The sequence below is a fragment of the Pristiophorus japonicus genome, chromosome 14, assembly GCF_044704955.1.
Source record: "Pristiophorus japonicus isolate sPriJap1 chromosome 14, sPriJap1.hap1, whole genome shotgun sequence".
NCBI lineage: Eukaryota > Metazoa > Chordata > Chondrichthyes > Pristiophoridae > Pristiophorus > Pristiophorus japonicus.
In genome coordinates, this window is record NC_091990.1 from 15,383,951 (window position 1) to 15,399,046 (window position 15,096).

Sequence of the window (15,096 nt, forward strand, 5' to 3'; positions counted from 1 at the left end):
GGAGGGCGAAAAAAAGATGTACAAATGAAGGCAAATTCAAATAACATTGCCTTCCTCCCCTTCCCTTACCTTACCTGGGCCGGTGCAGGTGGGCAGGGAAAACAAGCCTTGGCAACCGGCGCCAGCCCCTGGTTACGCACTTCAAACCCGGGCATATGGTTGTCAAACCGCCGTGACAACCCTCCCAGGCGCCTGTAAGAGGTCGCGGGGTGTGAGGGGAAGTCTTACCTGAAGTCGGTTGGATACTCCTCTAAAAGTATTTATTTTTTCTCCCGCTCGGGCTCTCTCGGCCTAAGCAGCCTCTTCGCAAACCTACCCTGAGAACAAAATAGCTCCCGCCCCCCGCTGCCGCTGATTGACAGCCCGCCCCGTCCGCCGCTGATTGACGTGCAACATCCGCATTGCTATTGGTCAAGTCCTACTTCACTCAGCGTGCTTGACACGCCCCACTCTCCCCTCAGCGACCCCGCCCCCCCTCGTCTGTCACTGATTCTGAAGTTAGGTTGAGTGACAGCAGGGGTCTTCAGCGTGACACGCAATGGTTTGGAGAGAGAGAGAGAGAGAGGGAGGGGGAAAAAAAACAGACTTCACTGTGCATTTCAAACCATACGGTGCATTGCAGCTCCAGTTCAAATATTTGGGCAGTGGAATACCTTTCTATCTCGGTGTTGTGCAACACGATACCTGCAACTGCCAACAATAACACCGCCCCCTCTCTCCCAACACATAGCTACACAAACTGCAACTGTACATACAGTAGTACAGGTTGGACTGTGTTCCAAAGCAATAAAACGCCTGAGGGTTGAGATGACATTGACAAAATGCTCAGACTCCGTCTTGTGGTTTATGACATCATCTCAACCTCTTCATGTTTTACTGTGTTGTACTAACTTCAGCTAAGCTGTTTAATTCTACAATACATAATCTGGTATTTGTACAATATATAACCACCCACGAGTCCTGTGGCCATTCTGTATTTTTTTAAAATAAACTAAATGTGTTCTCCTGAAAGTAAAAGTAATAAAGTATAAATAGAAATAAATACAAGCAACAACTAGATAGGTTCAATAATTTGAAAAATAAACCAAATTTAAAAGTAAAGATATTGAAAACAGAACAGAGTTACTTGTATTCAAAATGTTTTTTTTAATTAAGTTTCAATTTACCAACACAATTTACAAAATGCAAATGAAGAGACACATTACAGACAAAAGCAAAATACTGCAGATGCTGGAATCTACACTACATAGATTTGTTTAACAAACATATCTGTTTTGTTCTCTTTCTATATGCCTTATTTGATCCAAAATTGAGATAATAAATATATTCCTTCTAAGTTACACCGCATTTATTATAAAAATGACTTGAAATGTAGCGCAGAGAGGAACTCGGAATCACTAGGCAATCTACAGCATCTACCTCCTTAAAACTAATCTCCACAATATAAGAAACATGCCCGTTTCATTTTTTTCTCAAATCTCTGTTGTTTTATCCAGTTATAATTTCTTATTTGCAAATCAAAAATTTGTGTTTACAAACAAAGTAGGTAACGTTGAATATGAAAAGTGACAAGAGAAATTCTTCCATTTTAATTCTGAATTTGTTTTAGGAGAATTTAAAAAATTAGGAAAATAGCAGAGCTCTAAATAGTTCAAAGCACTGAAACCCCAAAGTTGAAAGTAATAAGTTTTTGTTATTCTGTAAAAATTTCATACAAAGATAAAATGTACAATTTTATATAAAATACTCACTTATTCGCATTATCACTGCATCTTTAATGTGAACCAGAGCCATCACTATAGTATTAGTTATCAGAATGAACTTACTATGAAAATAGACAGCCTTTTTAATATGAAACCAGCTCTACCATCTTTCTCAACCCTTGCCTCTGTGCTATCAGACTGTTAGTTGACATCAAGTCTTGGTTGACCCTTAATATCCCCAAGCTAAACCTTGGGAAGATCAAAGCCATCGGCCTAGACTTTGCGACTGGGTCTTCATTGCGATTTGACCCTCTGTAGCGAAAACCCGGTCAGCGGGATCCTCGGTGATCTCTTTGCGGTGGCACTTCCACGTACCGCCAGGGAGAGGAGCGCCGACGTGCAACGCCGCGGATTGCGTTTGCGTCGCACTTTAGGCTCTCTCGGGATCCGTACACCACTCCCAGAATACCGACCGGGTCAAACCTGTTGTGCAGCCCTGCCAGCAGTGGTAAGTATGAAGACCTTGCAAAAAAGTAAGTTAAAGTTTTTATTTGTTAATTATTTCACAGCGATTTAGTAGGTAAAGGTTTTTTGAATGTTTTGTGAATGCTTTTTGAATGTTTTTTGCAATTCCCCTCCCCCCACCCCGCTCCTTCCCAAGGCCTCTCTCGCAGCACTACCAGCCCTGGACTAAAGTTGCCGAAACTTGCGGTTTGTGCCGCGAGTCCTCATGCAATGCCAACTTTACTGATGCCGTAAAGGCCGAAAGTTAGGCCTGAAAACGGTAGCGCAGCGAGAAGGGTAATTTTGGCATTAGCTGAAAACTGAATATCTAGCCCATCATGTTTTTACGTTGCCATAAACTCTATACCCTCACCATAAACTCCATCCCCTCCTTGGTTACTGTCTTAGGCTGAACCAGACTGTTTGCAACCTATGACATCCTGTTCAACCCCAAGCTTAGCTTCTGACCTCATTTGCTCTCCATCACAAAAAATCCTAATTCCGTCTTAGTAACATCACCTGCCTCAGCCCTCCCTGCAGTCCATCAACTGCTGAAATTCACATATCTTTATCATCTCCAGACACGATTACACCAATGGACTACCTGGGTTTTGTGAGCCGTGCACAGCTATGCAATTTAACCCTTACATCAATGCACACTGGAGAACAATGCCATTGGATTTTTTACATCCATTTGATTAGGCAGAAGGGATCTTGATTTAATGTCTCATTTGAACAAGAACATGACAGCATTTGTCTAAAGTAAACATTATATTGTTGCAAAAATTGAAAGCATTTGCTGCAGTATGGAGAGAGAGTAGATGACAGTTAGGATACTTAATGCTCAATGGGCAAAAAGATTCTGGAAAATGAATATATGAAATCGAATGAAAGAGATAACTCATGTGTATTCCATTCCTTTCACATGCTGCACACTATGTAAATTAACATTTAAATATCCAGACCTACCAAGTGCAAAAAATGTGAATATGCAAATATTTATTACAATAAACAGTATTCACCCATAGGCTTCAAGTGAACACACATAGGTTTGTGTTATAAAGGTGCAGAGTTGAGTTAAAAAAAAAATTAGAATTGTTGATAATGATAGCACAATTTGTGGGAATGGATGAACATGTAACTGTGATTCGATGCTGTGACTGATATACTTTCACCGGAGAATGTTAAGGAGAGGAAGATTACACAACCAACTAATAGCTAAAGGGTCCGGTCTCTGCCCCTGCCTCAGCTCAGCTGCTGGTGAAACCCTTTTCCATGCCTTTTATTACCTCTAGACTTGACTATTCCAACGCACCCCTGGCCGGCCTCCCATTTCCCACCGTCCATAAACTTGAACTCATCAAAAACTCTGCTGACAGTATCCTAACTCGCACCAAGTCCCATTCACCCATCATCCCTGTGCTTGGTGACCTACATTGGCTCCTGGTTAAGCAACGCTGTGATTAAAAAGGTCTCATCCTTATTTTCAAATCCCTCCATGACCTCGCCCCTCCCTATCTCTGTAACCAACCAGCCCTACCAAGATATCTGCGCTCCTACAATTCTGGCCTCTAACGCATCATTCCACGATCGGCGGTCATGTCTTCAGCAGCCGAAGCCCTAAGCTCTGAAATTCCCTCCTTAAACCTCTCCGCCTCTCTCCCTTTCTTTCCTCCTTCAAGAGCGTCCTTATCTCTCATCTGCCCTAGTATCTTCTTATGTGGCTCAGTGTCAAATTTTGTTTGATATTGCTCCTGTGAAGTGCTTTGGAACATTTTACTATGTTAAAGATAACACCTGGCTACTATTCTCTACTGCTAACCATCTTCTTAAACACCTTGCCCCTATCTCCACCACACTCACCTCCAACAACAAGTGTGAGGAGCTCATGGACTTCTTTGTCTCAAAGATTGAGACCATCCGGTCAGCTGCCTCTGCGAGTTCTCTTCCTTCACCTAGCTCACAGGGCCAAACTTCCTCTGAGGCTCCCCCCTGCCCTAGCCCTAAACTCACATCTTTCTCTTTCATCTCCCCCCTTGACCTCTCCAAGCTCATCTTGTCCATGAGACCTACTTCCTGCTTTCTTGACACTGTCCCCACTAAACTGCTGACCACCCAACTTCCTTTTTTGGCTCCCATGTTAGCCGACATTGTTAACGGTTCTCTCTCCTCAGGTACTGTTCCCCTCTCCTTCAAATCTGCGATCATCACCCCTCTCCTATTGGTCCCGATCTTGTCCTGATCCAACTGCCACCCCCACCTCCCACCCAATAACACATTTACTCACTTTCAGCAATATTCTAATAACGCCATTTGTCAGGGCAAAAAGTGGGGACTCATTTTAGCGAAGATGAAAAGTCCTCCGTGTCTCATCACTCACTGTGATCTGTTTTGGTGCTGCAGGTTGAGGGATGAATGTTGGTCAGTACACTGGGAGAATAGTGCTACAGGTACCAATCTTGTATGACTACCTGAACAAACAGACGACACCTTGGTTTCATGACTCATCTGAAAGACAGCAACTCTAACAATGCCGCGCTCCCTCTGTATTGCACTGACATGCCAACTTAGTTTACATGTTCAACCTTCTGACTCAAAGGAGAGAGAGCCAACACTTGAGCTGAGCAGACATTTCGATGCAAACACACACATGTGAAATATGTTTCTCCACTGCAAAGAATCAAAGGAAGTGAAACCAGCAAAAAAAATTGTCCTACTGGGGTTACATTCTGTTTCATAATTTATGCAAAATAACCCAAGTCAGTAGTCCCTTTCATTTTAGATTATTTTGTTTATTTGTTGGTATTATTTCCTCCTTCCCCCTTCTCCAAAAGGCATTAAGTCCCTGCAGGAGTATGGTTCTATGAAGCCCTGGTGCCCTCGAGTATCTCATCCAAGTGGCCATTCTTCATATGGGGAGGTCCCAGCAGATTGGAAAGCTGCAAATGTAACAACCCTATTTAAAAAAGGAGGCAGACAAAAAGCAGGAAACTATAGACAGCCTAACACCTGTGGTTGGGAAGATGCTGGAGTCTATTATTAAAGAAGCAATAGCAGGACATTTGGAAAAGCAAAATTTGGTCAGACAGATTCAGCATGGATTTATGAAGGGGAAGTCATGTTTGACATATTTGCTAGAATTCTTTGAGGATGTAACGAACAGGGTGGATAAAGGGGAACCAGTAGATGTGGTGTATTTGGACTTCCAGAAGGCATTTGACAAGGTGCCACATAAGAGGTTACTGCACAAGTTAAAAGTTCAAGGGGTTGGGGGTAATATATTAGCATGGATAGAGGATTGGCTAACCAACAGAGAACAGAGAGTAGGGATAAATGGTTCATTCACGGGTTGGCAATCAGTAACAAGTGGGGTGCCACAGGGATCAGTGCTGGGACCCCAACTATTTACAATCTATATTAACGACTTGGAGGAAGAGACCGAGTGTAACATAGTCAAATTTGCTGACGATACAAAGATGGGAGGAAAAGCAATGTGTGAGGAGGATACAAAAAATCTGCAAAAGGACATAGACAGGCTAAGTGAGTGAACACAAATTTGGTAGATGGAGTATAATGTTGGAAAGTGTGAGGCCATGCACTTTGGCAGCAAAAAAATCAAAGAGCAAGTTATTATTTAAATGGAGAAAGATTGCAAAGTGCTGCAGTACAGCAGGACCTGGGGGTACTTGTGCATGAAAAACAAAAGGTTAGTATGCAGGTACAGCAAGTGATCAGGAAGGCCAATGGAATCTTGGCCTTTATTGCAAAGGGGATGGAGTATAAAAGCAGGGAAGTCTTGCTACAGTTATACAGGGTATTGGTGAAGTCACATCTGGAATACTGCGTGCAGTTTTGGTTTCCATATTTATGAAAGGATATACTTGCTTTGGAGGCAGTTCAGAGAAGGTTCACAAGGTTGATTCCGGAGATGAGGGGGTTGACTTATGAGGAAAAGTTGAGTAGATTGGGACTCTACTCATTGGAATTCAGAAGAATGAGAGGTGATCTTATCGAAACGTATAAGATTATGAGGGGGCTTGACAAGGTGGATGCAGAGAGGATGTTTCCACTGATAGGGGAGACTAGAACTAGAGGGCATAATCTTAGAATAAGGGGCCGCCCATTTAAAACAGAGATGAGGAGAAATTTCTTCTCTCAGAGGGTTGTGGATCTGTGGAATTCGCTGCCTCAGAGAGCTGTGGAAGCTGGGACATTGAATAAATTTAAGACAGAAATAGAGAGTTTCTTAAACGATAAGGGAATAAGGGGTTATGGAGAACGGGCAGGGAAGTGGACCTGAGTCCATGATCGGATCAGCCATCATCGTATTAAATGGCGGAGCAGGCTCGAGGGGCCATATAGCCTACTCCTGCTCCTATTTCTTATATTCTTATGTTCTTATTTTCTTATATGTGAGATCTTCACAGTGAGTGCCAGCTGGATATTTGATCACAGAACCCGATCCTGTTCCCACCAAACCTTTACAGACCTGCTGATTTCCCCTTCATGCCCCAAGGATGCTGTGACCAATTGTACACCCTTATCATCACCCTAATTAACTCAGACTAGGAATTGAATTAGAGGCCTTCCTAGTCTGCATAGCTCAGCTCCTATCCTCCTATTTACTTCTCTAACCAGTTATACCAAAAAGGAAAACCTAAATTATATCTGCATGAGATCAAAGATTTCAGTCATACTCAATTTACCGCCCATCATGTCTCCATCTTCAATTAAAGGCCTTTTAACCAGGAATGCAGTGTAGTGCAAAAGAAGGAAAGACTTGTATTATCACATTGCTCAAATGTTTTAAAGTGCTTTATATACAATTAATCACATAGAAGTAATGCAGGCAATGCAGCAGCCATTTTGCACATAATAATCTGACAAATCACAATGTAGTAAATGACCAGTTAATTTGTGTTTTGTTTTATTGGCTGTTAGAGGAATGAGGACATTAGGTGTCGTCCCTTCATGTAGTGCCGTGGGATCTTTAACGTCTACCTGAACCACCGGAACAGGCAGGTGGGATTTTGTTCAATACCCATGACACTTCTAACACTGCAGCACTCTCTAGTGATGGCCAAGGACCTTTGTATAACTACACCAGTGGACAACCACAGCCAGTGCTAATCTCTGATCAGTCAACAAGAGATGTGGTAATAGCAGAAAAGTTATGACGTGGCATGTTTCTCCCTCCCTTAGAGTAGAATACTTTAATATAGAGAGATATTCTGCCAACCAGAATTGAGAAAACTCAACAAAACTACAGGAGGTCCATTGTAGTGGGAAGCAACCCTGCGACTCTGAGCTACAATTGTCTTTAGATTGGCCAAAGTGGAGCCATAGAACCAATTTGAGTTCCACTTAAATTTTTATTAGTTCCAAGCACTAACCAGAAAATTGGTGAATTATCCCTAGATCAGTATAGTAATATCCTTAGAGCTGCACCTCTCTTTAGTTTAGAGATAGATTTCTGAAGATATTTTTGCTATTTTTCTCCCACAATGAAGCCATCGGGCTTGACTTTCCACCACACTGCCCGATATTGGTGTAGTAGTGGGGGAAATGGGGTGGAGAGGCCTACTGCCAGATATAGGAGCCGGTTCAGTCAGAGTCGTCATACAATTTGTACCAAACATCTTAATAATGAATGACATTTTTTTTTAGGGATGGACAATAAAGGCCGGCATTTATTGTCCATCCCTAATTGCCCTTGAGAAGGTAGTGGGCCACATCGTCCGCATGCCTGACATGAGACTCCCAAAACAAGCGCTCTACTCGGAGCTCCGACACGGCAAACGAGCCTCAGGTGTACAGAGGAAACACTTCAAGGACACCCTCAAGGCCCCCTTGAAAAAATGTGACATCCCCACCGACACCTGGGAATCCCTGGCCCGTGACCGCCCAAAGTGGAGGAAAAGCATCCGGGAAGGCGCTGAACACCTCAAGTCTCTTCGCCGAGAGCAAGCTGAAGCCAAGCGGAAGGAGCGTGCGGCAACCCAGGCACCCCACCCACCCGTTTCTTCAACCACCGTCTGCTCCACCTGTGACAGAGACTATAGGTCCTGCATTGGACTCTTCAGTCACCTGGGAACTCACTTTTAATGTGGAAGCAAGTCATCCTCAACTCAGAGGGACTGTCTTTGATGATGATGATGAGTTGTCAGCCACCTTCTTGAACCGCTGCAGTCTTTGTATTGAAGGTTCTTCGCAGCAGTTTGGTACAACTAGGCCATTTCAGAGGGCAGTTAAGAGTTAACCACATTGTGGGTCTGCAGTCAGAAATAGGCCAGACTAGATAAGGATGGCAGATTTCCTTCCCTAAAAGACTTTAGTGAACCAGTTGGATTTTTACAACAATCCGGTGGTTTCATGGTCACAATTACTGATACTAGCTTTTTATTCCAGATTTATTTAATGAACTGAATTTAAATTCCCCCAGCTGCCATGGTGGGATTTGAACTCATATCTCCAGATCATTCATCCAGACCTCTGGATATGATAGGCTGCCCTTGCAAAAATCTTCTAGAGCTAATGTAATTGTGCCCAAAATAATTCCATAGTTAAAGGGCACATGGAATCCAACCAGTGATTTGTGTTGTCTGCTTTATGCATTGAGCAGCCAAGACATCTTTTTATGGCATCTTTCATGGTGTAGACTAACTGAGACACAATCAATAGTGGAGGATGAAGGATGCCTGGCACATCCTCAAATTGGGAAGTTTCGAAATATTTTGTGACTTAAAGGCCTCAAATTTGAAATTATATCATTTTAATTTTAGAGCTAAAGGACTGATTCTGTGTGTAATCCCAGCGTGGAATAACTCTTGTAGGGAGTGCTGGCTGGGGAAATTAATGGCTAGAACGGAAAGCCCTGTGGCCTTGCAATTACCCAGCCAGTGATCCCTGCAAGTGCTGCTTCATGCAAGGACACTAAGTCACCAAGCTCATGGTCCACAGGGCTGTAGTAATACCCGCCCTCCTGTATAAGAACATAAGAATTAGGAACAGGAGTAGGCCATCTAGTCCCTCGAGCCTGCTCCGCCATTCAACAAGATCATGGCTGATCTGGCCGTGGACTCAGCTCCATTTACTCGCCCGCTCCCCATAACCCTTTATTCCCTTTTTGGTTAAAAATCTATCTATCTGTGATTTGAATACATTCAATGAGCTAGCCTCAACTGCTTCCTTGGGCAGAGAATTCCACAGATTCACAACGCTCTGGGAGAAGAAATTCCTTCTCAACTCGGTTTTAAATTGGCTCCACCGTATTTTGAGGCTGTGCCCCCTAGTTCTAGTCTCCCCGACCAGTGGAAACAACCTCTCTGCCTCTATCTTGTCTATCCCTTTCATTATTTTAAATGTTTCTATAAGATCACCCCTCATCCTTCTGAACTCCAACGAGTAAAAACCCAGTCTATTCAATCTATCATCATAACGTAACCCCCTCATCTCCGGAATCAGCCAAGTGAATCGTCTCTGTACCCCCTCCACAGCTAGTATATCCTTCCTTAAGTAAGGTGACCAAAACTGCACGCAGTACTCCAGGTGCGGCCTCACCAATACCCTGTACAGTTGCAGCAGGACCTCCCTGCTTTTGTACTCCATCCCTCTCGCAATGAAGGCCAATATTCCATTCGCCTTCCTGATTACCTGCTGCACCTGCAAACTAACTTTTTGGGATTCATGCACAAGGACCCCCAAGTCCCTCTGCATCGCAGCATGTTGTAATTTCTCCCCATTCAAATAATATTCCCTTTTACTGTTTCTTTTTCCCAAGGTGGATGACCTCACATTTTTCGACATTGTATCCCATCTGCCAAACCTTAGCCCATTCGCTTAACCTATCTAAATCTCTTTGCAGCCTCTCTGTGTCCTCTACACAACCCGCTTTCCCACTAATCTTTGTGTCATCTGCAAATTTGGTTACACTACACTCTGTCCCCTCTTCCAGGTCATCTATGTATATTGTAAACAGTTGTGGTCCCAGCACCGATCCCTGTGGCACACCACTAACCATCGATTTCCAACCTGAAAAGGACCCATTTATCCTGACTCTCTGCTTTCTGTTAGCCAGCCAATTCTCGATCCATGCTAATACATTTCCTCTGACTCCGCGTACCTTTATCTTCTGCAGTAACCTTTTGTGTGGCCCCTTATCGAATGCCTTTTGGAAATCTAAATACACCACATCCATCGGTACACCTCTATCCACCATGCTCGTTATATCCTCAAAGAATTCCAGTAAATTAGTTAAACATGATTTCCCCTTCATGAATCCATGTTGTGTCTGCTTGATTGCACTATTCCTATCTAGATATCCCGCTATTTCTTCCTTAATGATAGCTTGAAGCATTTTCCCCACTACAGATGTTAAACTAACCGGCCTATAGTTACCTTCCTTTTGACTGCCCCCTTTTTTTAAACAGAGGCGTTACATTAGCTGCTTTCCAATCCGCTGGTACCTCCCCCGAGTCCAGAGAATTTTGGTAGATTATAATGAATGCATCTGCTATAACTTCCGCCATCTCTTTTAATACCCTGGGATGCATTTCATCTGGACCAGGAGACTTGTCTACCTTGAGTCCCATTAGCCTGTCCAGCACTAACCCCCTAGTGATAGTGAATGTCTCAAGGTCCTCCCTTCCCACATTCCCGTGACCAGCAATTTTTGGCATGGTTTTTGTGTCTTCCACTGTGAAGACCAAAGCAAAATAATTGTTTAAGGTCTCAGCCATTTCCACATTTCCCATTATTAAATCCCCCTTCTCATCTTCTAAGGGACCAACATTTACTTTAGTCACTCTTTTCCGTTTTATATATCGGTAAAAGCTTTTACTATCTGTTTTTATGTTTTGCGCAAGTTTACTTTCGTAATCTATCTTTCTTTTCTTTATTGCTTTCTTAGTCATTCTTTGCTGTCGTTTAAAATTTTCCCAATCTTCTAGTTTCCCACTAACCTTGGCCACCTTATACGCATTGGTTTTTAATTTGATACTCTCCTTTATTTTCTTGGTTATCCACGGCTGGTTATCCCTTCTCTTACCGCCCTTCTTTTTCACTGGAATATATTTTTGTTGAGCACTATGAAAGAGCTCTTAAAAGTCCTCCACTGTTCCTCAATTGTGCCACCGTTTAGTCTGTGTTTCCAGTCTACTTTAGCCAACTCTGCCCTCATCCCACTGTAGTCCCCTTTGTTTAAGCGTAGTACGCTCGTTTGAGACACAACTTCCTCACCCTCAATCTGTATTACAAATACCTGATCACTCATTCCGAGAGGATCTTTTACCAGGAGATTTTTTATTATTCCTGTCTCATTACATAGGACCAGATCTAAGATAGCTTGCTCCCTTGTAGGTTCTGTAATATATTGTTCTAAGAAACAATCCCGTATGCATTCTATGAATTCCTCCTCAAGGCTACCCCATGCGATTTGATTTGACCAATCGATATGTAGGTTAAAATCCCCCATGATTACCGACGTTCCTTTTTCACATGCCTCCATTATTCCCTTGATTATTGTCCGCCCCACCGTGAAGTTATTATTTGGGGGCCTATAAACTATGCCCACCAGTGACTTTTTCCCCTTACTATCTCTAATCTCCACCCACAATGATTCAACATTTTGTTCATTGGAGCCAATATCATCTCTCACAACTGCCCTGATATCATCCTTTATTAACAGAGCTACCCCACCTCCTTTCCCTTCTTGTCTATCTTTCCAAATTGTCAGATATCCCTGTATGTTTAATTCCCAGTCTTGGCCACTCTGCAACCACGTTTCTGTAATGGCCACCAAATCATACCCATTTGTAATGATTTGTGCCGTCAACTCATTTACTTTATTTCGAATGCTGCGTGCGTTTAGGTAGAGTGTTTTAATACTAGTTTTTAAGCCATGATTTTTAGTTTTGACCCCTCCTGCAGCCCCTTTATATTCATACATGTTGTCCCTTCCTATCATCTTGTGGTTTACACTTACCCCAGTGTTACTCTGCTCTGTTGCCTCCTGCCTTTTGCATTCTTTCTTGGGGTCCTGTTCATCTGAACTCTCACCCACTTTAACTAGCTCAGAGCCCTCTCCTGGGTTCCGAATATTCCTCGCATTGAGGCACCGAGCTTTCATGCTTGCCTTTTTATTACACTTTGACCCTTTAGAATTTTGCTGTACAGTGGCCCTTTTTGTTTTTTGCCTTGGGTTTCTCTGCCCTCCACTTTTACTCATCTCCTTTCTGTCTTTTGCTTCTGTCTCTATTTTGTTTCCCTCTGTCTCCCTGCATTGGTTCCCATCCCCCTGCCATATTAGTTTAACTCCTCCCCAACAGCACTAGCAAACACTCCCCCTAGGACATTGGTTCCGGTCCTGCCCAGGTGCAGACCCGTTCAGTTTGTACTGGTCCCACCTCCCCCAGAACCGGTTCCAATGCCCCAGGAATTTGAATCCCTCCCTGCTGCAACACTGCTCAAGCCACGTGTTCATCTGAGCTATCCTGCGATTTCTACTCTGACTAGCACATGGCACTGGTAGCAATTCTGAAATTACTACTTTTGAGTTCCTACTTTTTAATTTAGCTCCTAGCTCCTTAAATTCTTCTCGTAGGATCTCATCCCTTTTTTTACCTATATCGTTGGTACCAATGTGCACCATGACAACTGGCTGTTCACCCTCCCTTTTCAGAATGTCCTGCACCCGCTCCGAGACATCCTTGACCCTTGCACCAGGGAGGCAACATACCATCCTGGAGTCTTGGTTGCGGCCGCAGAAATGCCTATCTATTCCCCTTACAATTGAATCCCCTATCACTATCGCTCTCCCACTCTTTTTCCTGCCCTCCTGTGCAGCAGAGCCAGCCACGGTGCCATGAACTTGGCTGCTGCTGCCCTCCCCTGATGAGTCATCCCCCTCAACAGTACTCAAAGCAGTGTATCTGTTTTGCAGGGGGATGACCGCAGGGGACCCCTGCACTACCTTCCTTGCACTGCTCTTCCTGTTGGCCTTCCATTCCCTATCTGGCTGTGGACCCTTCACCTGCGGTAAGACCAACTCGCTACACGTGCTACTCATGTCATTCTCAGCATCGTGGATGCTCCAGAGTGAATCCACCCTCAGTTCCAATTCCGCAATGCGGACCGTCAGGAGCTGGAGGCGGATACACTTCCCGCACACGTAGTCGTCAGGGACACCGGAAGTGTCCCTGAGTTCCCACATGGTACAGTAGGAGCATATCATGTGATCGAGCTCTCCTGCCATGACTTAACCCTTAGATACACTTAAATTGGCAACAACAATGCTAAAGTTTACTCACTGTTATAGAAGAGAAAAAAGAAAAACTACTCATCAATCATCAGCCAATCACTTACCCCCTTGGCTGTGACGTCACCTTTCTATTTCTTTCTACTTTTTTTTGCCTTCTCCCTGTAGCTGCACAAGCTGGGGCTCTCCACGCACCTCCTCGACGCTGGGCCCCGGACTCCCTGCTGTGCCTTTACAGGCCTCTCGCCAAAGTCCCGACTGCCTCTCCTCGCACCTCCTCGACACTGGGCCCCGGACTCCCTGCTGTGCCTTTTATAGGCCTTTCGCCGTATGGATCTGAGGCATGGACGATGTATAGAAGGCACCTCAAGTCGCTGGAGATATATCACCAACGATATCTCCGCAAGATCCTTCAAATCCTCTGGGAGGACAGGCGCACCAACATCAGTGCCCTCGACAAGGCTAACATCCCCAGTATTGAAGCACTGACCACACTCGATCAGCTTCGCTGGGCAGGCCATGTAGTTCGCATGGCAGATACGAGACTCCCTGAGCAAATGCTTTATGCGGAGCTCCTTCATGGTAAACGAGCCAAAGGTGGGCAGCAGAAGTGTTACAAGGACACCCTTAAAGCCTCCCTGGTAAAGTGAGACATCACCACTGATACCTGGGAGACCCTGACCGAAGACTGCCCGAGGTGGAGAAAGTGCATCCGGAAGGGCGTTGAGTTCTTCGAGTCTCAACGCAAAGAGCGTGAAGAGGTCAACCGCAGACAGTGGAAGGAGCGCGCGGCAAATCAGCTCCACCCACCCCTTCCCTCGACGAATATCTGTCCCACCTGTGACAGGTTCTCGTATTGGACTGTTCAGCCACCAGAAAACTCACTTTGGGAGTGGAAGCAAGTCTTCCTCGATTCCGAGGGACTGCCTATGATGATGATGATGGATTTCTAAATTAAAGAAACACTCACACTATCAGTGCCTCTATTGAAAATCAAACAGTTGCAAAGAATTATGAACAGCTTTATTTTCCTTTGTTCTATTTTTGTTCATGCTTTGAATATTTTTGCTTAAAACAATGACTTTTGACATTAGTAGTGGAAATAGTTTGGAGTTACTCAATGCACAGTAAGATGTAATTTAGCATCAGCAGAAATACATTCATTAACTCAGAGTGCTTCATCAAGCATGTTATTTTGACCAGTGTGATGTATTTGCTTCATGGGTTCTTTGCTTAAGAATTCTTGGCAACGCATTGCGATTAAGAACTAGTTGGTTTATTAACAAAAGTTTAACAATCACACTACACATTACCAGTTCATCCACTAGGCTCACAACTGTATACCTCATTGTGGATGACCTAGACCCAACTGACTGGGGTTTTATTGAGTCTTGTGAATATCACGTGACTGGCTAAGCCACTCACAATGCAACAGCTCCACAACTATTTTTGTTGTATCTGTAAAACAAATGTAAATCAAATGCCTCCTTATTAAAGGGGCACTAAAACTGACAATTTAAACAAATTAAACTTTAAACTTTAAACAGTCAAATTAAAATTTGGTCGCCGGGGGTGATGATGCACTCCAGTCCCTCCGGCGCCCACCTCTCGCGGAAGGCCGCAGCGTACCGGTGG